General features: G+C 33.9%; 1 long non-coding RNA gene across 1 annotated transcript; it reads right to left on the bottom strand.

Annotated features, from left to right (window-relative positions):
* Positions 1-6,058: 6,058 nt before the first annotated feature.
* On the bottom strand, positions 6,059-20,876 carry LOC143640800 (uncharacterized). The gene is made up of 4 exons (XR_013155152.1): positions 20,799-20,876; positions 9,558-9,639; positions 7,561-7,634; positions 6,059-6,138 (listed from the first exon to the last, which is right to left on the bottom strand). It is a non-coding gene; the product is annotated as an uncharacterized LOC143640800 (long non-coding RNA).
* Positions 20,877-27,041: the final 6,165 nt, after the last annotated feature.

The raw sequence follows: 27,041 nt of genomic DNA, 5'->3' as shown, positions 1-27,041 counted from the left end.
GGGAGTATGTTTCATATTAAATAGGATTACACTTTTTAAACAATGAACTAAGTTTTTGTTTGAAAATATGAGACTTAGGTGTTCAGTTGGGGATTTGACACTGAGATATGGCCCCTGCCCAGGATACACCCCAAAGGGAAAGCTGTAAACCCAAGGACCTACATGTCAGCCAAATAAAATAAATCTAGATGTGTGCTAAATCTCACACCAGGAATGTTGGCAATGTGAGAAAAAAGATGAGACAGCATCTCTAAATTCCATCATTGCCCCATTAATGCACACAAATACATTTCTTTAATATACTAAGACATTTTGATAAAATTATTCAACATATTGACTGAATTTTCTGCAAGGATGAGAAACAAAATGAAAAGGTCACCACAGAAAAAAATTGTTTAATACACGTAAAAAGACAAAAATTGCGTCAACATACTTTATACACAACCAGAGGTATAAAAAATTGTGCTATATATGTGTAATAAGAATTATAATGCATTCTGCTGTCATTTATTTTTTTAAAAAATCAATAAAAAATAAACAAAAAATAACAAATAAACATTAACCAGGATGTAAAGTTAAATATATATATATATATATATATTTTTTTTTTCCAACTTGTAGCAAATAACTACTAATTGTCACTAGAATTTTGAGCCTTTGACAACATCACCCTTTCACATGAATGCAGTCTGTGACCATTACCATTCATAACCCAGGTGGTTATTCGTCAGTCTCAAATTTAGTCTCAACATTTCATTTTTCAAAATGTTTATGCAAGTGGAAGCACAAGCAACATTTAGAATTGTTTTGCCTCCATTACATAGTAAATTTAGCTATAGGTTGACAGGAATACTAATACTATTTTCAGATTCTAACCAGTTCAGAGTGGTTTTAGATGTAATTAGCAATATATAATTCCTGGATTCCAAAAGACTATTTAAATGGTATTTTCATTTGGCCTCCTTTACTTTCTTCAAGAAAGAAAAACAAGAGGAAACAGGAAGAAATGCTTTATATGTTGACATACCTGAGACTGGGTACACTGACCGTCATCAAAACTTTTGTGCTCTTCCTCTGAAGTCATGTCAAAATGGGTCTCTGCTGATAAATTAATACATTTACTCACATTCCTTAGAACTGCATTCGAAAGAGTGAACATCAATCCAAATAGAAAAGTGTAATTGTAACACCAAAACAACTTAATATTCCCAAATATGATTTTCAATTAAGTTTAATATTTGGTGAATAATTACTGGTTTCAACTTTCCACAGTTTTTCTTTTTTCTTTTTCTTTCTCTGTGTATACACCTTGGGAGTGGACCCACAAACTTATGCTTTCTTGTCAAATACTCTACCACTTAGTTCTATCCCATGGCCACTTTAATTGGCAACTGGAGTCCTCTGAGTGGACTGAATACAGCCATCCTTCAAGGCTTGGACTTCCAAGTAGTTGTGAATAAAGATGTACCCATTTGCACCCAACAAACATTGATTTCTCAGGGAGTAGTTTTTCTTGATCCAAATCCTCAAAACACACCTTATAGAGACATGACAGGATACAAGGTTCAGTGCAAACCATATTGCTAAGAGTAGACTACTCAAGATCAATGAAATTTGCTCAGAAACAAGCTTGAAAATCCACATCGAAAGAAGGGCTGATTCTGGGAAAATGTTGGTATAGAGTAAGCTGCATTCTAAACTACACTATTGCATGGAGACCAAAGAGTTGGTGAAGAGCTTCTCAGCAAAATGAGTGAAAGAGGGATTTTATTCAAATCCCTAAAATTTCTGAACAATGAAAAGGTCCAGAGATTCAGTAATCTGTGTAACATAAACAAAAAAAGCCTACAACCTGCATGCAAATATCAGTGCAGATCTGCCTCAGACAAATGGGGAGAGAGAAGAGGAAGTTGCATTCTGAGTTGTACCATGATGTGCCCTGCTAGAGAAACCTGAGATCAAAAATATTGCTTAAACTGATCTGACCAAAAGGTGCACTATGCACTGGTGCTTAAAAAGCATGCTCTTCTCTCAATGGGTGATGAGAGTGCTGAAGCCGTAGCCATCCTTGGAAAGAGTGCAACAGTGGTTTCTTTGATTCAGTTCCTCTAAACAACACACACACACACACACACACACACACACACGCGAGGATCCTGGAAGTGCCTATCAAGGGACCTAGGTTGTGCCTGATGGAAGGTAGAAAAAACTGGTGCAGGCTAGACTATACCTGTGTGACTCCGGTGAGAAGGGCAAAAGGGAAACTATGTGTCTGGAAGCTAATGTGACCAGCTGAAGTGTCAGAGAAAATGAACTAAGAAAGCAGAGAAAATGTGCCCCTAGGGATGGTGTTTTTTCTGGCTACTCACTCCGCAAAAAGACAGGTGAGAGGTGAGTAGCCAGAGAGCAGGAGATGGTGAGAGCATGAATTGCTATAGGCCCACACAGAGAAAAGTATCAAATAGGTCAGGATTTGTCTCAGAATAAAGGGATAGGTGAGGCCTAATGCCAGAGGACAGTTGAGGCAGAGGAAAGGTAAAAAGATATGGAATGAGGCTTGCTCATGTCAGGAAATATTTCTAAGAAATTTCAGAAGGTTGACCTTTCACATTCTAAAGAGATGCTTATGGTGACATTTGCATGGTAGCTAGTTCACTCCAAAGGCTGGAAATAGGGAGAATTTAACAGTATGATAGGGAGGGGAAACAATTCAGAATTGAGGGAATATTCCCAGAAACACAGAGGCGAGATCATTTTCTGCGACTACTGATGACATTGTGAGGAAAATCCTCCCACCTCTTTGGGAAAACCACCTTACATGTGAGAACACTGGTAGCATTTCAAGTGTTTTAACACTGTGTTCCCTGGAGTGTTGTAAAGCAAAACTTACCCAATTTGACTGTCTTTTCTTTCACCTTGCCTAATCCTTTCCTTGGAAGGGCCTCTTTTATTGTGATGGGATCGGTGTGCTTAGAAAGAAGATAGTAAATAAAGAGTGTATTTTTCATTGACTACAAAGTTAATAATTTAGAATAAGTATAGAAATTTAATTACCTTTCTGAAATCAGATGAATCCCTAGAGGCTGAAAAACAAAAGGGGTATATAATCAAGCAAAGGTGAAGAGGACAAAACAACTCATACATTACAGATGCCTCCACATACAGCTGAGGTCCATGGTTCAGCTGTGCTAAAAATTATGCTATCTCCTGGGTTTCTGTGTTGGCTGGTTTGGCTGACAACAATCATGTGACTAAACTATGCCAAAGGAATTTTGTGAATAAGTTTTGTGAAACATACTGTTCATTTCACAAACCTGAGAGAATTTGTCCAATGACCATAAATAAAAGAGACAAGGGAACATATACCAATGCAAAGATTGATGGAGAATCCAACAATCTTCTAGTGGAGAAGCAAAGAATGTTCCTAAGAGAGTCAATGGCATAGTGAAGTCAAAACAAAAACAAGCCATAGAACCTATCTTATGGAAATACTATTGAAAAGACTTAATCTTTATAATTTTAAGTATGTATATATTTACTGCATTTGTCCTTTCATTTTTGTTTAGTAAGGCCAAAGCTGTGTTCAGATCCCAGGGAAATGTTAGGTTCATTTCTCAACAAAGATATCTGAAGGAGTCAGTTGAAATACATACTTTGACTCTGAAAGCTATGACACCTATTGTTTGTTTCTTATACTCAGGTGGGATGCTGGTTCCTTTTGTGCATCCTCTATTCCTGTATTCTCTGGTTTAAATGGATTAGATTTTCATGATCCCCTTGTGTGAGAACAGATAGTTTCCACATCTAAGAAATAAGGTTTGATTGGTTTAAACTTTTGAGACATAAAAATTTAAAGGGAAAGTTGAAATGGAATAGCATAGCTTTATCTGATAACAATAATATATTATTACACACACACAAACACATGCATATATGACAAAGATTTGGGGTATACAAAGATTAAACTGTATAAAGATTTCTGTTTACAAATGAGTTTGGTTTGGTTGACTTGCCAGTGTTTTAAGTGTATTCATAAAAGGCCAGGCCTATCAAAAAATTATAATTAGCTTTTGATAGATGAGGATGTAGCTCAGTAATGAAGTGAATTTCTAGAATGCCCATGGTCAAAATTTTATTTTCAGGCAAATAGGAAAGAAATACAGAAAGTAATTATGTAAGGAAAAAAGACAGGGAGGGAGGGAAGGGAGTAGGAAGGAAGGAAGGAAGGAAGAGAGGAAAGAGGAGAAAGAGCAGAGCTGTCATTAAAAACCATGAATGATTCTGAAATGTAATTTTGCTCCTCAGAATGACTCAATTTAAACCACAGGAAGCAGTATGTCTGATAGGTATGGAGAAAAGATGATCATGGCTGGAATCTTTCCCCAACTTACAAGACCCTCATGATTCAAATGATGGACAAGTTACAATCTCTCACATATTGTAAAAGATAGATATACTGATAGCCCCATGAATTGCATGCTCTCAGTTTCCCCATCATTCCCTCCAAGATTACCCAGCTAGCTTATTTTATTTCTTCCACATTTCTCCTTCCCAGGAACTTTTCAAAAGCAACACCGTGATCTCTGGTCTTGATTCTTTATATTTTCCATTTTGTCTATGAATTATCCCCACTCTTTCTTTTTCTTTTTTTTAGTTGTAGAGGGACACATCTTCTCTTTCTTTCTTTCTTTCTTTCTTTCTTTCATTTATTTATTTATTTATATGTGTTGCTGAGGATAGAACCCAGTGCCTCACGCATGCAAGGCAAGCACTCTACCACTGAGCTACAACCCCAGTCCACCACTCTTTCTTAATTCCCAATTTAAGGATTAGACCTAAGAAATATAAATTCTATACTTTGAGTTCTTATCACTTGCCAAGAGACAAGATCAGAATAAAAACAAGATGTATGCAATAACTTTATTACATTTGATGTTCCAATGGCTCTGCATTTAGTTTGGCTAAAAGGAAATCCTTTGCTGATGTCTTTACATGGTGGCCGGCAGATAGTGATTATTGGAATTACCTTACATGGAAGAAAACATAGATGTGCAGGCCAGGTAAGTCAGAGTATGCATTTTGAATTGGGTTCCCCACAGATGATCTATTAGAGTCTGACAGTCTGGGTCTGCACTTAGTCTGCTTCTCATTTCCCTGCCTTCAAATGCCTTACAATAATAGAGCCAGGTTTCCACCCAATGATGTTCCCAAACCTGAAGGATGAGAAGAAGTCCTTTCTCCTTCATTTGCTCACTGTATTCTCTCTGCTTTTCTCAATGTCTATTCTCCCTTCTCCTTTCCAAATTGTCCAAAGAGTATTTTAAAAACCTATGAATTTAGGTATCAGTCCATAACAATTTGCACATTTTTCCACTTCCCATACTGCTGTGTCTGCCATCTGTGCTTCATCCCAGGTAGTGGCAAGAATGTCTATAATATAGGTATTTTTATTTTTTATTTGTTTTAATTACAATATTGTTTTAAATAAATTTATGACCAGACACATGGATTTATGAACATTTCACTTAAAAAGAAAAAAAAAACTTCCTCTCTTCATGATCAGTTCTTCACATGTCAATTCCTTTCTAATGACAACTCAGAAATGAGTCGTGAGAAAAAATATTAATACCTTGAGTCATTTGCACAACTGGAAACTCCCATTTTCTTTCCACATGTTGAACAGGTGGTCTTTTTATTCTGGTAAATGACTGAAATTTACCTGCCTTCATTGTTTCTTATTCCTTCATTTACTTGCTGCACTCACTCTCTCTGCCTTTCCCAATGTGTATTCACCATTATCCTCTCTACTTCACAATTTCCAACTCCCCTATGATCTATGCATGTCTTGTATATAAACTGAGAGGGACACTCCCACTATAACCTGCTGCTGGACTTGGTCTTAAGAGAGACAACTCATTATCTTTCTCACTTTTTCATTATTACCTGTTTACTAGGTTCATTTTTCCAAGTATTAGAATAAATCAGCACTCATGTTAGAAATCAATATTCTGTCCAAAGAACTGTGTAGAGTATGTAGTTCTTACCATGGATATGTCCATCTGCTTTCTCTTTTGCTATATAATGTTTCTCTCCAGATGAGTGAGAAATGCACATCTGTGGACCACCCTCAGAAAATACCTGCAAAATAAAGGACCCCAATGAGCTGCATGAAAACTTCACTATCACTCTTTCAGACATCACCCAAATTTTGGTCTTGAAAGCAGCAAACTAAAATGTAGATAAGTACAGTCATATTTTCCACAGGGCAACCTAGAATTTGTGCTTCAGATGAAGCTAACTCTTGTCTTCCAATGGCTCCTGATTTGGTAAAAGCAGGATGGATATCATAGAAAAGGTATTCCCTGAAAATTTAATAACATGAATGCATGTATTCTAAGAGTGTAAACAAACATATATCACAACCCCACAAGATGAGAATGCATTAAATACTTAATTAAACATTCTTAAGAAATATAATTAATATTATGTTGCATTACATGTTTTAAATAACAGACTTATGAGACTCAGTGTGATAAGAGTTTTGGAATTATGTGATGTTGAGCAGGAATAAGACTTTGTTGGACTTGCCTCATTTTGGTCATCACAGTCTCGCAGGATCTAAGGAGCTTATAGTAAGTGTTTCACTGAGAGAAAATCCAGTTTAATAAAATGACAAAGTAGGGTGAAGAAATATTTCTATTGTACTGTTAGAAAGCAACACACAGGATCTGGGTAGAGTAAACAACAAGTTCCTCTGAGAGAGAACTAAAAAGTACATCAATGAAGAAAAATGACAGCACAAAAATGTACAGCACTTCCTGACGATTTTTCAGAGCTTGAGTCATATTGGCTCCTGTGTGCATTCTGGATGAAAAAAGAGCAGCTATGGAAAAAAAGAAAACCTGGAGAGACACTGTAGAGAGCCTCAGACCAAATGAAACCTAGAACTTTGGCTTTTAGAATAGTAAATGAATTCAAGGATTTCACCAGCTGTCCATGGGCTGGGTGTGTGAGCTATGCACATTTGAGTGTATGAGAAAAACTGGTCTGAAATTGCTGTCTGATTAGGATCTGCATGTATTTGTGCCTTTTCACTCACTCTGCCTATGATACCCAAAGAGCACCTGAGATGGGTGTGATTTTCCATGTTTATATGTAACTAAAACTGAGCCCCTGGGAAGGACCATCTTTTACCATAAATGTACTCAATGACCATCACAACTATATATGTTCATTAATTAAATGGTTATTTGCAAAACCACTAATTTTAACTTCTTCATCCTTTTCAGGGATTAAAAAAAATAGAAACCCAAATAATATTCAGAAAAACTTCTGCCCGAATCACAAGGATAATATTTATCTATATATTATCCTGAATTTTAATGCTATTTTCAGATTCATAACCAGTTAAATTCTATTAGGTTTGAATATTAAATTATCACCTTTAGATTTCAAACTACTGTTAGGAAAGGGAATCAAATTTGCCCATATTGACTTTCTTAAAATAAGGAATACAGTAAGAAATCAGAAGTTTTAAAAAATATATATGAGTGAACACACCTGTGGCTGCTTACTTTTGGTGTCATCAAGACCTTCCTCCTCTTCTTCAGATGATGAGAACCAAAGTGGTTCAGCTGAAAAATGTATGTAGATTTACGTAAACTACTTAGAGCATTTAGAGAGAATGATAGTCTGCCAAAAATAAAAAGTAATAATAAGCTTGAATTTTAGGTGATATTACCTCTTTAACTGTTTATTGGTGGGGTATACTTGTGTGTACTCAGTGATTTAACCCTAGAACATTGCAACATTGGCAAGAGCTCTGCCAGAGTTGTATATTTGTTTATTTTTGGAAACTGGGTCTCTCTAAAGTGTTTGTTCTGGCCTGAGACTTGCCATGCTCTTGTCTCAATCTCCCAATAGCTTTGTTTAGAGGTGATCCACTGTACCCAGCAAAATATTTTTTTCAGGGAATGTTTTTAGTGGAATAAAACTTCAACAGTCTACCTGAGGAGACACTATGTATCACCAGGTTTAAGAAAACAAGAATATCTCAAAGGTATATCCACTCAAGATGAATGAAAATTTGCCAGAATTAAATTTTAAAAACACTATAGAAATGTGGGGATACACATAATTTCCTATTCTCTTCCCCATAACATTAACTTTTAAAAGCAACTATTCATAAGTAGTCATTTCCACAGTGACTTAGACTCTTTCTACTGTTATCAATGAATATCTTGCATATGCAATGTTTTTTCTATAATACTCTAAAAAATGTGTTCTTCTGTAAGACTTAGTCTGTTCAGTCCTGCATGATTACCAATCTCCTTGTCATAACCTGTTTTTACCCCCTTGAGGTATCTCAGCATTTCAGCCACTGTTCAACTGGATATCTACCAGTTGACTTGTAAATTACTCCTTCCCCTGTCTAGTCCTTTGGCTCCTGAACTTGAAAAGACCTCTTTTAAATCACCTCAGCATCAACAGTTTATTTGAACCAAGAATTAATATGTTCCCTATGAGAATAGAGTAAAAAGGTGCCAGGAATAGTGGCTTTCCTAGAGCTAGAATTCAGCAGAGACTAAAGGAATGAGGTTACCAGTCAGAGGCAGAAAATGGGGAAAGCTTAAAAAGCTGTAGCTACACACAGACTGAAGCATTAAATGGGTCAGTATTTGTCTAAAAATATAGGGATTGGTGAGGAGCCATCCAGATGACAGTAAAATTAAGGGAAAGGATAAAGTGTTAGGCTTAACTCATGAAGGATTTCTGGGTAATTTTAAAAGCTGGCCTTTTATCTTCTAAAGCGGTTCATAGTCACATTTGCATTTTAGCTAGATGGCTCCTAATGCTGAAGATAGGATGAGTATGGAGAGCATATGCATGAGCAGAAATGACTAAGAAGATGGCAGGAGTGCCAAATAGAAGAAAGCAGGCCAGAATGGCAACAATGTTCCATGAAAAATAGAGGATATATCATTTCCTGGGGCCAGTGTAGAATGAAGTTTCATTAAGTAATAAAGGACAAAGCTGGATCTCTGGAATAAGAGCTCTGTACTGTTACACAAGGTTTCAAATGACATGTAGAATAAAACACACCAACTGTTTAAGATCTTTGGGTTTACCATGTAATATTTGAATTTCTCATTTTTAAAATTCTCCCAATTTGTACTCTAATTTGTAGATGTATTAGAAGTCATAATCTTTCCAAGGAATGTTTTATCAGGCCATCATCAATGTGCATCTGCTTATTTTTTCTTTTTCTTTTTGGTTGTTGTTGTCTATAGTCTTTTCTCATTCTTCATTTCTGAATTCTTCTCTCCCCTTTTCTTATATCCCAACTTTCCTCTGATTTAAGCAGGTCTGGAAATGGACCTAATAACTCAGCTCCTCCAGGACAACTCCAACTTACCCTGTGGTTGCAACTTGTTAAGATACACTATTTTAACTCCCATACTATTTATTATTTTCATTTCTTCCACTATTAAATCACACTAGTGCTCATGTTTTAAACATGCATTATATCCAATGATTTTATAATGAGTGGTTCTTACCTTCTGTATGTCCATTTATACCATCTTTTTCTCTTTGATGTGCATCACCAAATGAATGACCAACACTATTCTGAGGAAGAATCTGAGAGAGAGTCGTCTGCTAAAATTATATCACCAATGAATTATATGAAGATTGCCTAATCAGTATTCTAAGGAGACACCTAATTTTCCAGATTTGAAATAAATTAGATTTAAAAACTAGAGAAGTACACATTAAAAGTTGAATTATTTTATATCACAGTGTTATATATACTCTGCAAATCAGCCAAATATTATATTGATTTGCCTACTAACTCTATAAAACCAGGATAGAAGGACAATAGAGAACTATCAACACGAGGGCTAGGGTTGTGGATCAGTGGCAGAGTTCTTGCCATGCATGTGTGAGGAACTGGGTTCAAGTCTCAGCACTGCATATAAATGAATAAAACAAAGGTCCATTGACAGCTAAAAGAAGAGGGGGGGGAGGGAGGGAGGGGGGAGGGAGGGAGGGAGGGGGGGGGAGGGAGAGGGAGAGAACTACCAATAGTACACTAACTGATGTGCATATTTCTATCAGGAAGTAACTTCATTACACCGAGCACTACTCATAAATTACTACTAAAAATAAGAGGACCTTCTACCATATATAACATATATACTATATAACATGTATAAAGTTTAAGTTGTATACACACACATATATATGTATATACACATTTGCTACACATCATTAAACATTTAAAACATTCTAATTATAAGCTTTTCCTGTTGAGAATGAATTATGTCACATCAAGTAGAAAAGAAGCCATGTTCCCACTGTTTTATTCAGGGAAGCAAGGGCTTACAGAAATCTAAATTTATTTTGGTGAAACTTTTACTGATAGGAAAACTAGTGTAATAAAATGATAAACTGGTTTTGAAAAAAGTTTTCTTTCTTTTCCAATACAGTTTCCACACAAGAAAAAATTACAAAATATTATACTATGGTAAAAAACATATATGTAGATACGTACAGTGGTTACTGACTGCACCCTGAATTTGAGTCAAATCAACTAGTGTATGTTTGGCAAACCTGAGTAAGGGCATGCAGTGGAGTGCAATTACAGAGAGCCAATGAACAGATTAGACCAAAAAATATGTTTTTTAGAGTAATAAAATAGTTAATAAAATAATTTAACTACAGCAGTTTTCAGGGAAAACTGGCTAGGTGGAAGCTCTTCTCTGGTAGGCTCACACCCTCTATAATCTTAAAAAAAATTGTATTTTAACTTCCAGTAATGAGTTTCATCAAGTTGGATTAGCCTGAGATGTCAATGGAGGACAGGTGCACTGCAGATTCTTCTCAGCAGAATCAGAGTGCTTACTGAAGAAACTTCTTTACTGGGGGTCCTTTTTTTAGACTTTCTTGATGGTTGATCAGAAACCCTGGCCTTTATGTTCTTATATTTCCAGGACCCAACAAGGACATGAACTTGGCAGGTCAAGAGTCATCAACAACACAAGTCAGGCTCTATCAACAAAAGAAACTGAGACACAGATCTCTAAGGAGCTCTGGAAAGCTGTAGTCATGGTTACATGGTCATCCAAGGGATAGAAACTGAGGTGAGTTTCAATTAAATGTGCCTGTAGGAATTATGTAAAAGAAGACAGTCAGAATTGGTTCTGGTAAAAAAGCAACAACAACAACAAAAACAAAAACAAAAACAACTTGCTGCTACCATCGACAGAGAGGAGAGCCGATCTCCAGAGTCTGGCTATCTCACTGTGCTTAGAGACATGTGAAGGAAGAACCCCCACTTCTTCAACTGAAGCAATTATAGTCATTTCCTTGGTGATTCACCAAGGGGGTTCCCTCTTTAGAAAGGTCCCATTGCTGGAACTCTGTCTTTGAGATATCAGGGTCTCCTGTATGTTTTATCTCCAAGACCCAGGGACTGCCTGTATTTACTGGGATTGTGGATACCCACCCTTTTGGTCCAGATTAACAGAGATATGTTGAAAACTCTGATCAGCAGGAAGAATGGTGTGCTGGTTGGCTGCATTATAGAATGGAGGGCAGTGGGGACATCTCCCTTTCAAAACTGGTGTTTTGAGATTAGTAAAAGAAAAGAAGATGAGTTGCATGTGATTTTGTGGGGCAGAACATTTTTGGAATGCTTTGAAAGGTCTTTTGAAAAGCTTGTTCCCTGCATCTCCCCCAACCAAGCACAGACCTTTATGTAGTCCATCTCTACCATGCTTAAAAGAAGTGAAACCAACCACGGAGACTTGAAGTCTTGCATGACCTTGAGCTCACTGAAAGAAGTGTGGAATTGGAATTTTCAGCACAGACTGACCCACATGTCTTAGAGTTTTGTTGATAGCTCCTACTCTAACCAGAGCCCTATACTCAGGTACATAAAAAACCAATACTGTGATTGATTTACCTCTTCATATAAAAATGATTCTACAGTACTTCCTGGTAGGCACAAAGAAAACTTTTCAACATTCAAGACTCCACAACCAGTACTGACTTGTTGAGGCTAGAATTGAGAAGAAACAAGTAGAACTATAGTTGCTCCCCACAAACACCCCCAAAATGGTTAATCTTAAAAGTAGAAGTTGGGGAAGAAACTGTCTATATTTGAATTACATCAGATGAGGAAATCATGCTTTTCTTGTCACTGAATCTTTAAATGACATTTTTTTTTATCATTTGTTTTTCACTTTCTAACATACATGATCTTTTGTTTAATTTTCTTTGTACTTGTTTTCTTATTTTTCATTTGTATTTGCATTAATTTTCTTTTTTCATTTTTTCTTCTACTTTTTTCTGTGTACTTTAGTATTAATTTTAGAATCACTCACAACTGAATGTTGGATATTGTTTATTCTTACCACTTTTTCATTGGTTACCTGAGTTGTAGAGATCATTTTTAAAAGTTTTTGCTTTGGTCTTAAGTCAACATATGCTTAGCTTCTAACTTTTAGATATTACTGGTGGCTATTCTTTCCTCTTAAATTACTTTGGATTAGTGGTCCCAGCACGTTTGTCAATGAGTTGGGGCTTTGAAAATAGAACATACACTAAGTTTGGGGAATATCTGAAGGGAAATCTGCTGAAGAAAATGGCCCACATCTAAGAGAATAGAAATCTATTTGAATATCTGCACAAACCTCTGTATATTAAAACAAGAAAATGAGAGTGCAAGGCACTAACACATTGCCCAAAGTGTTTAAATCCCTAATAACTTACTACACATACATTGATGTGTAGGACAGCAAAGAATTCAAACAATTTATTATGAAAACAATTTCAGAAATTAAAGGACTAAAACAAGAACTAATGAAGAAAATCCAAGTTTTGAAAGAATATCCTCACAATGAAATAAGAGTTTGTGGGGAAAAAAGGTCAGAAAATTTGGAAACAATAAGTTTATTAAATCAAATAAAAGTCAAAATGAGAAGTACTGAAAATATACTACATCAGGTAGATGGAAGAATGTTAAGTCTTGAAGACAAGGTGGATGATGTAGAACTTTCCTAATGTAATAAAAATGAGAGACTTTAAAAAGAGAAAAAAAGTGTGTAACATTCAATTGGATAGAGAGAAATGATGGAAGGGGAGGGGAGGGAAAGGGGGGATACGAAAGGCAGCAGAATAGAATAGACATTATGATTGTATGTATATAGGTGACTCTATGACCAGTGTGATTCTGCAATCTCTACCATCAGAAAAATGAGAAATTATACCCCAATTGATTCAAACGTTTGAATTACCAAGATCATTGTAATGTCATATATATCTAATAAAATGTAATAATAAAAATAAATAAATAAATAAATATCACATATTGTGTCTGAGGAAAAAAAAAGAATATCCACGTATTCTAGGGCAACTTTAAAAGACCAATTGAGATTAAGGTCTTAAAGGAAGGAATGTATAGACAGACTAATGGCATAGAAACATATTCAATGAACTTGTACCAGAAAAAAAATATTTAATTGTGGAAATAAGAACATCAGAAAGCATTTAGAAGGCCAAATAGACATGGCCAAAAAGAAACTGTCTACATTATATTTTGGTTAAAATGCCAAAATTCAGAACAAAGAAAGATTTTTACAAATTCAAGAGAGAAGCACCAAGTTATTGGTAAATGGCAATGCATCTGGATAACTCTAAGGGCCAACAGGACATGTAATAATATATTTCAAGCATTAAAACAGAAATATTACAGTGGCACCCCCTCCTCCACAAACCCATCTTCATTAAGCTTCCCTAGAGACCCTCACCACAATTGTTCTTGTTTACAATGTATTAGCTAAGATCTCTACAAAATGACTCAAATGTTGTTATACACCCTATTTTCTGTTGATCTGCTCTGTCTTGAAAAAACTGAATTTATCCCTGGACTTAATGAATGTACTCTGCTTTTGTGGTATAATCTGTAAAATCCCTGACAGTTCTAAGAAATGAGACAATAGGTAACTTCTGAGAACTCACAGAAAAAAAAAACTTTCATGTAGACCCCTGCAAAATGGATACTTCCAGGCTCCCATTTCCACACCACCGGGTATAAAGCTCAACAAATGTCTAGACTCAGCATTCATAGAGAGAATTTGTTTCAGGTGAAAGCCCCCTCTGGACAAGCTGCAGACAATAAACCTGCATTTTGCTAATTCTTCTGGTGTCCAGTCTTATCTGTCTTACTTCAGTACTGCCAGCCTACATTGTTATCTACATCAAAGTTATTCTTCAGAAATAAACACCTTTCAAGACAAGAATAAACTAAAATAAACTATGACAACTAATCTGCCAGTGTAGAAGATTCACTATGGAATTCTATATACACAAGAAGAAGATTAAAATAAATCATGGGAGAATATAAAAGAATAAATGTAACTAGAAGAGTGGATAAGCAAATAGAAACAAAGAGTGATCCCTATATTATAAAGAAACACACTTCATTAACATTGGATTCACATCAAGTTAATTATCAACTCAAAAGACATAGATTAAAATACTCAATTAACAAACAAGACCCAAATGTATGTTGTCTACAAGAAACACAGCCTGACATGCAACGATGTTCACAGAATAAAACTGAAAGAATAGACAGATATTCCATGTAAATAGAAGCCAAAAAAAGCAGTAGCTATTTGCAAATTTGATAAAGGTGACTTTAAACAACAATTACTCAAAGTTAGCAAAGAAGGTCACAACCTACAGCTAAAGGGAAAAATCCAACAACAAGAAAAATGGCTGTAAATATTTATATGTGAGTGGTAGTGCAACCAATTTTATAAAATAATCACTATTCATCCTAAAGGGACAGAAGGACCCAATAAAAACAGAAGTGTGGGTGACATTAATACTAATCACCAGTGACTGGTTACGTGGACAAACTTTCCTATATATTCAATATAGGAAACTTTCAATAACTTTCCTATATATCACTTTTACTTTTTATCATGACAATGTAATATTTGTCTACGCACTCTTTCATCTGACAAGAACAGAACTCATAATTTGTTAGCAATAAAAAACTTTCTTTATAATAGATGATATATTAGGATACAATGCATGTCTTAGTAAATACAAAAACAAAATAATTCCATTTATCCCTTATCACATCACAATGGATTGCTATTAGAAAACAACACATGCAGCCTTTTTAACAAGTGGGTCTGGGAAAAAAATACCCAAACTCATGAAGAGGAAAAGCAACTCAAGAGTGGATCAAAGATTTAGGAATTACCCAAGAAACTCTACAGCTGCTAGATAAAATTGTAAGCTGAACTTTTCAACATATTATAACAATCATCAATTATCCTAATAAAACTCCTAAAGCATAAGACATAAAACCAAGAATCAATAAGTAGGACGGCATAAAATTAAAAACTTCTGAATACTAAAGGAAACAAATAAGAGCATGAAGACAGAGGCTGTAAAAATGGAGATCTTTGCCACCTGATGCACAAATGTGAGTTAATATTCAAAATATATAAAGAACTCAAAAAACTTGTCACAAACAATTAATAACTCACAGAATAAATTGAAAAACACTAAAGGTATCTTTCTAAAAAGAATTACAATTGAACAATAAATATATTTTAAAAAGTTCAACATCTCCAGCAGTTTGGAAATACAAATAAAAACTACATTGAGATTTTATCTCACTCTCTTCAGAATGGCAATTATCAAAAACACAAATAATAGTAAATGTTGATGAGGATGCAGAAGAAAGGTACACCCAACTCTTCCATTGCTTGGTATAGATTCAAAAGATTTAAAATCAGCATATTTTAGGGATGTAGCCACATCAGAGTTTATGGCAGCACAATTCAAAATAGAAAGGATATCAAATGAAGCCTAGTTGCCAATCAATAGACTAATGTATAAAAAAAATGTGGCATATATATAAAATGAAGCTCTACTCAGTAAGTCATCAATTGAAAGAAATAATGGCATTGGTTAGTAAATGAATGGAACTGGAAAATGTCCCACTAAGCGAAAGTAAATATCCTGCTCAGACTCAAAAAGTCAAAGGCTGAATATTTTCCCTTCTATTAAGAAGGTAGATAAAAATAAAGGGAAAATGGGGGGGTTCCCTAAAAACAGAAGAGAGGTCAGTGGAGTCAGGAGGAGATTAGGAGGTATGGAGGGACTGCTAGAGGAAGTGTGGTGAAATGAATCTGAAAAAATTTTCCTTTGTACACTTAAGAATATATCACTCTGAATTTGACCTTTATATCAATGATGCACTAATTAAAACAACTACAAATAAATACAAGAAAGAACAGTGGAGTAGAATTGGAAAATTGTATACCATGCTTGTATGATTATTTAAAAATGAACCTCAATATTATATGTGAAATGATGATCTAATTAATAAAAAGAAGCAAACAGTGAGTAAAACTATAGAAATTGCATGGACACTTGAACAATGAATAATAAAGTCGGGTCACTAATAAAATTAGGGGAGGGAAGTTTTAAATAAACCTGAGAACCACATGAGAATAAAAACACAACATCTATACATTTATGGGTTAAAGTAAAAGCAGATCTTTTTTGTTGTTTGTTTTTTTTTTTCTTTTATTGAGACATTTTATATATACATATATGATATATATATGAGATAGTGGGGTTCATTATAACGTATACAGAAATGCATATAACATATTTAGACAAATCTTACTGCCCAGTATATTTTCTATCCCTTCTGATATCCCTCCACTAATCCACCAAAAGCAGTTGTATGAGGGCAGTTTATACTAAGGGCTACCTCCATTTAAAAATCTAAGATATTTCAATTTAAAAACCTCATGATGCATCCCAAGTTCTAAGAAAAACTTCAGCAAATGAGTTCTAAAACCAATACAAGAAAAGAATTAATTAAAGTCAGAGCCAAAATTATAAAATAGATAATTTTTTAAAAGACATAGTAATAATGAAACAAATAGTTCGTTGTTAAAATGGTAATTTGGCCTTGGAAGATACAGATGAATAAAGCTAGAAACAAAAAGTGAAATTAAAACAGATATCACTGAAATCCAGAAGTTCTCTAGAGTCTATTAGAAAATTTATATTTCAATGAATGGGAAAAATTTAGACTATTTTAAAGAATAAAATTGAAAGATAAATAAATCTAAGTGATATTAATGAAATATGTCATAAAATGTTGAATCAAATAGATAGAGAAAAACATAGCTCAATAATAAGCAAGAAGGTTGAAGCAATAATAAAAAGCCTTTTGGACCGGAAGTTCAGAGGTGAATACATGGCTAAATTTTATCAGATATTTAAAGAAGAACTGATATTAATCCCCCATTATATTTAAGAGCAAAGGAAAGATGCTTCCAAAGCAATTCTGCAAAGTATTACCCTGACTGGAAAAGTGAATATTGGACAGAACAAGGAAAAAACTAGATATCAATAGACTTGAGAAACATAGTATAAAAATTCTCATAAAATCTTTGCAAACCACATTCAACAACACATTACAAAATAACATACATATCAGGCATAGTGGTATAGGTGTATACTCTCAGAAAAGCATCAGGTTGTTTGAGGAACACTGTAATTTCAAAGCCAGCCTGGGAAACTTAGTGAGATCTGTTATCAAAGTGAACAATAAAAGGTGCTGGGGATGTGGCTCCTTCGTACCATGCTCCTGGTTTGAGACTCTAGTCACATACCAAAAAAAAAAATCGATAAAAGCTGATTTTGCTCCAGGATGATCCAATACATGCAAATCAATAAAACTAATACGCCACATATAGAATCAAGAGCAAATTGATCTTTTAAGAAGCTGCAGGAAAATCCTTTGACAAATTCAGTGGACCTAATGACAAAGCCCTGAGAGATTAGAAATGGGAGAATTTTATTAAAAGATAATAAAGACCAAGTATATCAAATCCAAAGCCAATAGTAAAATGAAGAAGAACATTTTCTCTAGAATCAAGAAACACACAAGGATGTTCATTGCCACCAATCTCACTAATTACAGTACTTAAAATTTAGAAAAAAAGAAAGAAATAAAAAGGATTCAAATAGGAAAGTTAAAATGTTAAATTATTTCTATATGCAAATGATGTAGTCCTATACTTAGAAACCATAAATAATATATTATGAAAATTCTACTTTGATGAATGAATTCATCAGAGTAACAGGACACAAAATAAACATATAAAAATAAACTGTCTATATACCATAGCAAACCTAGAGAGAATAAAGCAAGACTAATAGCTCATTCAAATAACTTTAAAAATAGCTAGGAATAACCCTAAACGAGAAAGTGAATGACCTCTTCAAGTAAAATTACACATTGATGAAAAGGAAAATAAGAAAACAATAGGAAGTAAAAAGATCTGCTATGTTCATAGATAAGCAGAATTAATATTGTGAAAATGGGCATAGTACCATAAATGAGTTACAGATTCCATGTATTCCCATTCAAATTCAAATGGTATTGTTCGCAGAAATGGGGGGAAAATAACTACTTCTAAATTTGTATGGAAGAAAAACAAACAAACAAAAAAATACTTAGACAAAGTGATACTGATAACAATGGATAAACTACAATGCCCAATTTCAAAATATAAAACAGAGCCATAGTAATAAAAACCATGGTCCTGGTGTAAAGAAAGACCCATAGACCAATGGATAGAAGAGAAGTCAGACAGCAAACCCACACAGGTACAGTCATGTGATACTAGGCAAAGACACCAAAAATATATTTTGGAGAAAATATGACATTTTAGAAATAGTGTTGGAAAAACTAGATAACCATATGTAAAAGAAGAAACCTAGATGCCTATTTTCTAACAGTATACAAGAGTTTATTCAGAAAGAACTAAAGACATATGAACCAGACTAGAAGGTTTACAAATGCTAGAAGAAAACATATGGAAAACACTTCAGTATGTAGGCAATAACTTCCTGAATAGAGCCCCCTACAGCTCAGAAAATAAGAGCAACAATGGATAAGAGAGGGTGCATCAAACTGAAAAATTCCTGCATAGTAAGTGAAACACAAAACAGTAAGAAGTGGTAGCCTCCAGAAATGGAGAAAAGCTTTGCCAGCTCTCTTCTGACAGAGGATTAATATCCTAAAAATATTAATGCAAATATCTTAACACCAGAAAAACAAAAACCTTTTCAATAAAGAGCAAATGCACAGCTAGTTCTCGAAATAAGAGATACAAATGGCCAACACTTCAGGGAAAAAAAAAAACCATAATACCTTTATCAATCGAGAATATGCAAATCAAAACAATATCAAGCTCCCATTTCCACTATTCAAAAAAGCAATCATCAAGAAGGCAAATAATACTGGGAAGATGAGGAGAAAAATCTCTTATATGTGAATGGCAGGAACATAAATTACTATATCCCTATGGAAATTCATATGAAGGCTACTCAAAAACTGAACATAGAACTACTTTATAATTCAAATATACTACTCAGTACTTATCAGAAAATATTAAAGTCAGCTTATTTTAGAGATATACATATGCCCATCTTTGCCATGACACTATTAATAATAGGCAAGTTATAGAGTCAGGCTAGATGCTAGTTAATAAAAGAATGGATAAAGAAAATGTGGTATATATACACAAAGAAGATTTCTATGCATAGAGAACAACAAAACTAAGTTAATTTTTAAGAAAATGTATAAAACAGGGAAGCATAATGTTAAATAATATAATCCAGTCTCAGGAAAAAAGTATCATATATTTCTCTCACATGGAAAACTAGAGGTGGAAATGTTCAACATAAAAATAGATGAATAATAAATTTTATCCATAAAATTGGGAGTATGGAGGAAGGAATGTTAAAGATAGCATTAGGGGAGTATATTTGATCTATATGTATGTAAAAATATGCCACTGTGAAAATTCTGTATAATTAATGTGTATCAATTTTTAAAACCTGATCATCTTTTTTTAATTTTTACAAGTTCATTTATTTTTCATTTATCATGTTCACTACCACTATTACTCACTTGTTTGGATTTGTATTTTTTAATAGCAGTACTATTTATATATGCATATATATTTATTTTATTGATTTCTTTTTAGTTATACGTGACAATAGAGTCCATTGTGATATAATCCAACAAGCACTGACCATCAACATATTAAGTCTGTATTAATTGTTACTAAATATAAATTACTTGAAGCTTTAATAGGAACAGAAGCACAAAGAATGATTTCTTAAGCATCTAAAATATGCCACATTTATTTGTTTATTTTTCTATTCATTATAATAACAAATGATTGTGATTGTAATCCCAAACCCTGCCTCCTAGTCATTCAAGGATGTCAAGAGTAAATAATAGACAAATATAACACATTATTCTATTGTCCAGCATGTACTTCCCCTAACATTCCTATGTTTGGCCTAATATTGAGTTGATGCTCTTCTTAATTTCAATATTTCTTATTTTAAGTATCAGCCATCTTGACTCTCTTATTCAATCTGGGTACTTGAATTTCCCTTCATAAATGAATTCTTTGTATGCATCCACTTTTCTCAGCTTCATATTCATAAAGCTGTTCTTTTTCCTTCTTTTCTATTTCTTTCCTTCTATAAGGGCACACTGAGGAACTGTTTATTCCCACCACTTTCTGGCAATGTTAATTCTGTACATATACCTCACCTGTTGCTCTCCTTGTTTTCTACTATAACCTTGTAGCCATATTTCTTTCTAGCATGTTTTTCTTCCTGGAAGATGATATGTTCAAAAAATGGAAAGATTTTTTTTAACACATCACCTTTGATTCAGGTGATGGAATTGAAGGACAATCATTCTTTATTCTGATTGCCTGCACAAGTGTGGTTTCAAGTATTTCCTTCTTTTGACTCGAAGGTTTACTCTTGTCAGGTAAATTTCCACTCTTTTGGTTCCCAGTGTCATATTTTACTTCTGACAATATAAACAAAATAAAGAGTATATAAAAATTCTGTAACTTAAAGTCAATAAGCAGCACAATTTCAGGCAGTCTTCACATTGCTTACCATCCTTCATGGATTGTCTGGAAGCTTCAATAAATTCTCCTCCTTTTTCTGGGATGTTCTAGGAAGAAAAAAAAATTAAGGGATAATAAGAACCAAAGATGACAAAATAATTATTTTTCTCCACTACTATAGGACACAACAGAATAAGCATTCTGATGTATACTTATTCCAAACTAAAGGCACCAGGGAAATTCCAAATTCTATAAAAATTAATTTAGGCATGAGTATTGCAAGTCATGTAAGAATGATTTAAAAACCACAGTAATGAAAACTGATACAAAAAAATCCTTGAATAAATATTATATTTCCTCTATAGTTAGAAAGCTTTTTCTAATGCAATTTGTCTTTCACTATGTATTTCACAGCCCATTGTTACTTCCAGCCCCCACGATCCTCAAGTACTTGAGAGAATAGTGATACAAAAAGCATTTTTTAAAAAAAAATCAACATAATTCTTTGAAATGGATTCTTAGAAAATATTCATATAAAATATAAGAAAAAATATAGCTTAATTTTCAGCAGTAACATCTTAAAACACAAAATTTAGAGCAAGAACATGAGGTTTTTTACAAAAGATCACTTTACCTTAATATGAGCTTCATAGCTGCCCCCAACCATTGCAAACAAGGAATCATCTGAGTGTGATTTTTTGATAGATCTTTAAAGCAAAAATGTGTAACAAAAATGGTGAATAGTTTTCTTTTTAAAATAAACTCTGTGTAATTTAAGGTATAACTTATTAAATGGTATTTCTTGATTGATATAATTAAAATATAACCTCCAATTAAAAAAATAGCTTGTATTCACCTCTTTGTGACTCTACTGCTGTGAATCTATAAAATATTCAATATAGATATTAAGGAACTCTTAGTTCCAATTCAGAGCAACAGCCAATACATGAGCAGAAACAGATAATAATTTGTTCTTGCAAATTGCCTGTCTTGAAGGCTGAATTTAAAACCCAAGTAATGGCTGATATTTTTTTTTTCACCTGAACTGAAACAAACCTCTGGTAACACAAGTCAAGATAACAAGAGGCACAGTTCTCTCTCATGGATATCCAGGAGTCTAAAATACTAAGCAATGTTGTTTTACAGGATGGAAATCACCAATAATAATACACTATTTATTCCCTCTACCCACAAATAATGCAGAGTTCTCTGGAACTTTAAAATTTATTGAAAGTTAAAAAGTGAATATATATGTTATTTAGAATACCTTTGTCAGAAACATTGAAATAAATTATAAAATTGATTTTTCCTGTATAGGTCTCACTTTATTCAGGTCCTCATAAACTAGCAAGCCCTTTAAGACCTTTCCAGGAACTCAGACACTCAGAGGGAAAGACTTCCAGAAAAGCAGAATCTTGGTATTTGTACCTCTGTTTCCCTAGCTATTATGTAAATATCCTCCTTCCTCTGGGAATCCATTTCCCAGTCACTCATCTGCAAAACTCAGTGGCAGTCTCTAAACTTGAAATCTATATCCCTTGAATATTCAGATTCCTGACACAGGTTAAACTAACTGGAGTCTCAATCATTGGCCTGTCTGAATACCTTTCCAAATACTCAACTGAAGCTTTTTAATAACTTTCCCTGTCAATCACTCCTTTGCCCAGCACTACATGTACATTTTAAGGACATCAGCAATTTGGAAAGAAAGAAAAGGTGAATGAAAACCTGTTTTGTGCCACAGATCCATGTATTCTAACAATTTCCACAGTCTGTTTCACTAGTCTCTAATCCATTCTTGTATCACAGAGATGAAAACAGGCAAAATACAAGCTATTAAGACTTCCTCTAAATTTTGTGTTAATATGCCATTATAGAGAGCTGTTAATAGTCTGTGTCCTTCATTCCTGTTTTGTGCTCATCAAACTAATCATAAACTCTAAGATTTTGGTCTCTTTTTTAAAATGCTTATTCCTACCCAACATAGTGTTGTTACTCTTGGTGAATACTTATATAGCCCTTTCCTTCACTAGTTAAATTTTGATCCTCTACCACTGTGTTCACTTAAAAATTCTAGTCTTGTCCTCTTTAGTTGGGTTCTTATAGTCAATCTTCAATCTATTATTTTTTTAAAAAATCACCTTAAAAATGATAAGCAGAAAATGTACTGAGCTCAGAATTAAGAAACTGGAGTTTAAATCTCGTTGTCATTGTTTGTACCCAGAAAACTCCCTTTAATATATTTAAGTTTAAGGTACATCCTCAAAACTATCATTTGGCTGGCATGTAGAACACATGCTGAAAGACTAGAAGGTTTCTAAAATTCCTTAAAATTCTGAAATTTCTAAACTTTTGATCTGTCAAAAGAAAAAAATTCAATTGACAAAACAGAAACACAAAGAGAACAAAACAGAAAACACAAATAGAAATTACATAAAAGGTTAGAATCATAAAAAAGAAAAAAAAGTATAAAAGTAAAAGTCTTCATAAAATTGTTAGGGGTAGTAATTGAAGAGAAACTAACTGGAAAATCAGGAAGTAGAGAAATAAGAATGTCCTCTAAGGATTAATATAAGTAATACAACATTGTCTAAAAAGTGTTATTCTTAACTTCCAGTAAAATAATTTCTCTACAGCACTTGCTTGATCTTCTTGTTTATTAGAAAACATGAGGCCATAGCTCTGTGAGATTTTCCACAAAAGCTTTTGATATATTAAAAAAAAAAACCTGATTACTAGTTTGAACTGTCAATATCAGGACAAAATCTTGGACTATAACCTGGCTTATCAGGTAAAATATAAATCAGAATTAACACACAACTGCCTTTGACTTTCTAAATTGATGATACGCAATTTGAAAGTTAAAATGTAAATATATATGTTATTTAGAATACATTTGTCAGACACATTGAAATAAATTATAAAATTGATTTTTCCTGTATAGGTCCCACTTGGTATCAACCTGTACAATGGAACAACACAATGGAGTTGTCATCTAGGTAATACTATAGCCTAAACACAGGCCTGAAACTTATTAATTACACAAATATGAAACCAATAGTCAACCTCTATGAATGACAGCTCTTTATTAGTAATTAACAGATTATAATAGCACAGATATAATAGTGCTTATAAAACAACTTCAGGAAACAACTGTTAACTGAATGTGGTGTCTGTCCCACACTAGAATACTCAACAAATCCTTCTACCTTCACTCTCCACTTAGTTAATAGACATTTTTTATTTAAAATCTATAAATTCATACCTTCTTAATGAGTCATCTTTAGGACTTTCTTTCACTATTAAATAAAACAGTAAAATATATAATTAATCAAATACAGAAATATAAAATATAAAATTTTACGACTCTGACGTTTTGTTATAAAATGTTCCTCCAGACAAAGACTTGGAGAAATTTTTAGAATTAATATTAATTGTATTTCTGACAGGTAAGTAATGAATGCATTAACAACACCTATGTCTCCCACTTTGTACTTATCAAATGCAAGGAAGAAACAATAGGAATTATAAAAGTTTGATACTTAAAAGTAAATCATTGGTCCCATAATCATAATCCTTAATAAAATTTGCAAAAATGAAAAAAAACCTTATCATTGTCAAATAAAGTAGCATAAATATATAAGTGTCAAACAAGGGGAGACATGATGGTGAATTAGCAGGAAGTGGATTTCCTCACAGCTCCACCATAAGGGACTCAGAGAGTGAGAAAACTGCTTCTCTGTGAGGTGGGAGATAAAAGCATGCCACTGATACTCAATACTCAATATTGAACAGAGACCTTGAAAACTGGGGAATTTGGGGTATATCAGAAAAAGATGAGAAACAGAGTTGGAGCTTAGGATCTGATGTGAGTGGGGGAAATCAGTACATTAAGACAAAAAAGACTGAAAAGTGATGTAGACAAGGGGCTAGGGTTGTGGCTCAGTGGTAGAGTATTTGCCTAGCATGCATGAGGCACTGGTTTCAATCCATGTAAAATAAAATAAAGATACTGTGTCTATCTAAAACTAATTATACACACACACACACACACACACACACACACATATATATATATATATATATATATATATATATATATATATATATATATATGAGAAAAATGCTGCAGACAGTCTTGGAATGCAGAATATGGGACCAGAAGGTCAAGCTATTCTACTCATTAAACTGTGGCATGAAAGTCATCACCGGTCTGCCTGGAATGTACAGAGAGTTGAAGCTGGAGACATATTTAAACATCTGCACCAACTCAGACTGAGAATTTAGATCCATTAGTTGGGCTCAGTCCAATATATAAATCTGACAGACACCATCCACAAGACATAAACTGAGCCTAGCAAATCAGGAGAATTTCTGGCATGGACAGTATTTCTCCTGGGGGTAATAGTAGTCAGATAGGCCAAAGAGAGTCTGTCCTCCTCTCTTCCCTTGACATAGCTGTGCCCAAAACCAGTGGCAGTTGCTTCAAACTCTCAAAGAGCAGAAGTGATGGACCTTGGTGCTTGAGGGCAGACCTAAGGAGGTAAGAAAGAACAGTACCCTGAAAAAACAGTACTGGTAAAGCCTGGCTTCCCTGTCCCATGAATGTAGCCCTGGGGAGAAAAGTAGTGTAAAGTCCTAGGTGTGCATTGATTTATTTATGCCCAGTAACTACCCATGAAGTGAAACACATGGGGGCAAAGACAGGAACTCACTGCCTCCCCTGAGAACATATTGTAGAACCTAGCACGACCTATACCCTGGGCATGGAGCTGACAGCACATTTCACAGCTCCCCATACCATCCCATGGTGAATGAAAACTGAGATGGAAAGACACTTTGGAAGAGACAGCAAGCACATAATTTCAGTAACAATCCTGTTTTGTTTTGTTTTTTTAATTTTTTAGTTTTAGTATGTGTACTGATGGATACATAAGGACATTCATACACTTGCACATATTTGTTCATGCTTTCTCATTTGTACTATCCTGAAACATAGTTATTTTTCCTTACTCTGTTGTTAAGGGTTAAAGTTTTCAATTAGCCTGTTTTGGATTCAGTTTGTGTTCTGTTTCAAACATTTTATTTCTTTTTGTTTCTATTTCTTTTCTCTTACAAATAGTCAAATTCCATTATTCTCACTTTACTCTTTATTTCTTTTACTTGTTTTTCCTTCTTCCTCATAAACAATACATCGTATATCACTTTGCTTCTGCCCTACTCACATCCTGAAACTGCTAATTCTTTTCTATCACCATTGGTTTTTTCTTCATAATGAACTCTATTTTTAATTTCTCCCAGAACTCTTGGTTTATAAAACTCCACACACCACCACTAATGCTAAAGCAACAATTAATACAATTGAAGCTATAAAAAACACCTACTCTTTTATTTTATGAAAGATATGTCATGATTACTTACTGTCGTTACTGATATAAATTGATACAGTTCTGTTTATTGTGCCAATTAACTTTGTGTGAATATAAAAATTAAGTATGCAATTTAGTTCTATATTTTTTATGCACAGCTGGTTGCAATTATTTGGCTCCCCCCCCAATCTGTGAGCCACAAGATATCTACAGGATCACTAGAAATGCACAGAATAGAAGTTCTGTTGCTACAGATCCATTTTGATACATGAATAGACACACAAACAATATGAACAAAAAAGGGAAGAAAGCATCGCAAACAAACCAGAATAACTAAAAATTAGATTCCACAAAAACTACAGTGAAGAAAATATCAGAGAAGGAATAAGTTCATATTTCAACTGATCTATGAGATAAAAGATAATGTAAAAAGTAAAATCACAGAGACACAAGAAGTAAAATATCAATAAGGAAATAGAAGTTCTAAAGAAAAATCATTCAGAAATTTTCAAAATTCAGAAATCAATAAAACAAATTATAAATGCAATGCAAAGAATCACCAATACACTAGATGACTTATAGGACAAATATTCAGGTAATAAAGAAGTAGTGCATAATCTTGAAAATAAAGTTCATCATGGAGAAAAGATGTTACCAGACCATGAACAGAATTAAAAAA

Source organism: Callospermophilus lateralis, unplaced genomic scaffold, assembly GCF_048772815.1.
Source record: "Callospermophilus lateralis isolate mCalLat2 unplaced genomic scaffold, mCalLat2.hap1 Scaffold_63, whole genome shotgun sequence".
In the NCBI taxonomy this organism is placed as follows: Eukaryota; Metazoa; Chordata; class Mammalia; order Rodentia; family Sciuridae; genus Callospermophilus; species Callospermophilus lateralis.
Note: the sequence above shows the minus strand (reverse complement) of the source record. Positions and strands in the feature narration are given on the sequence as shown.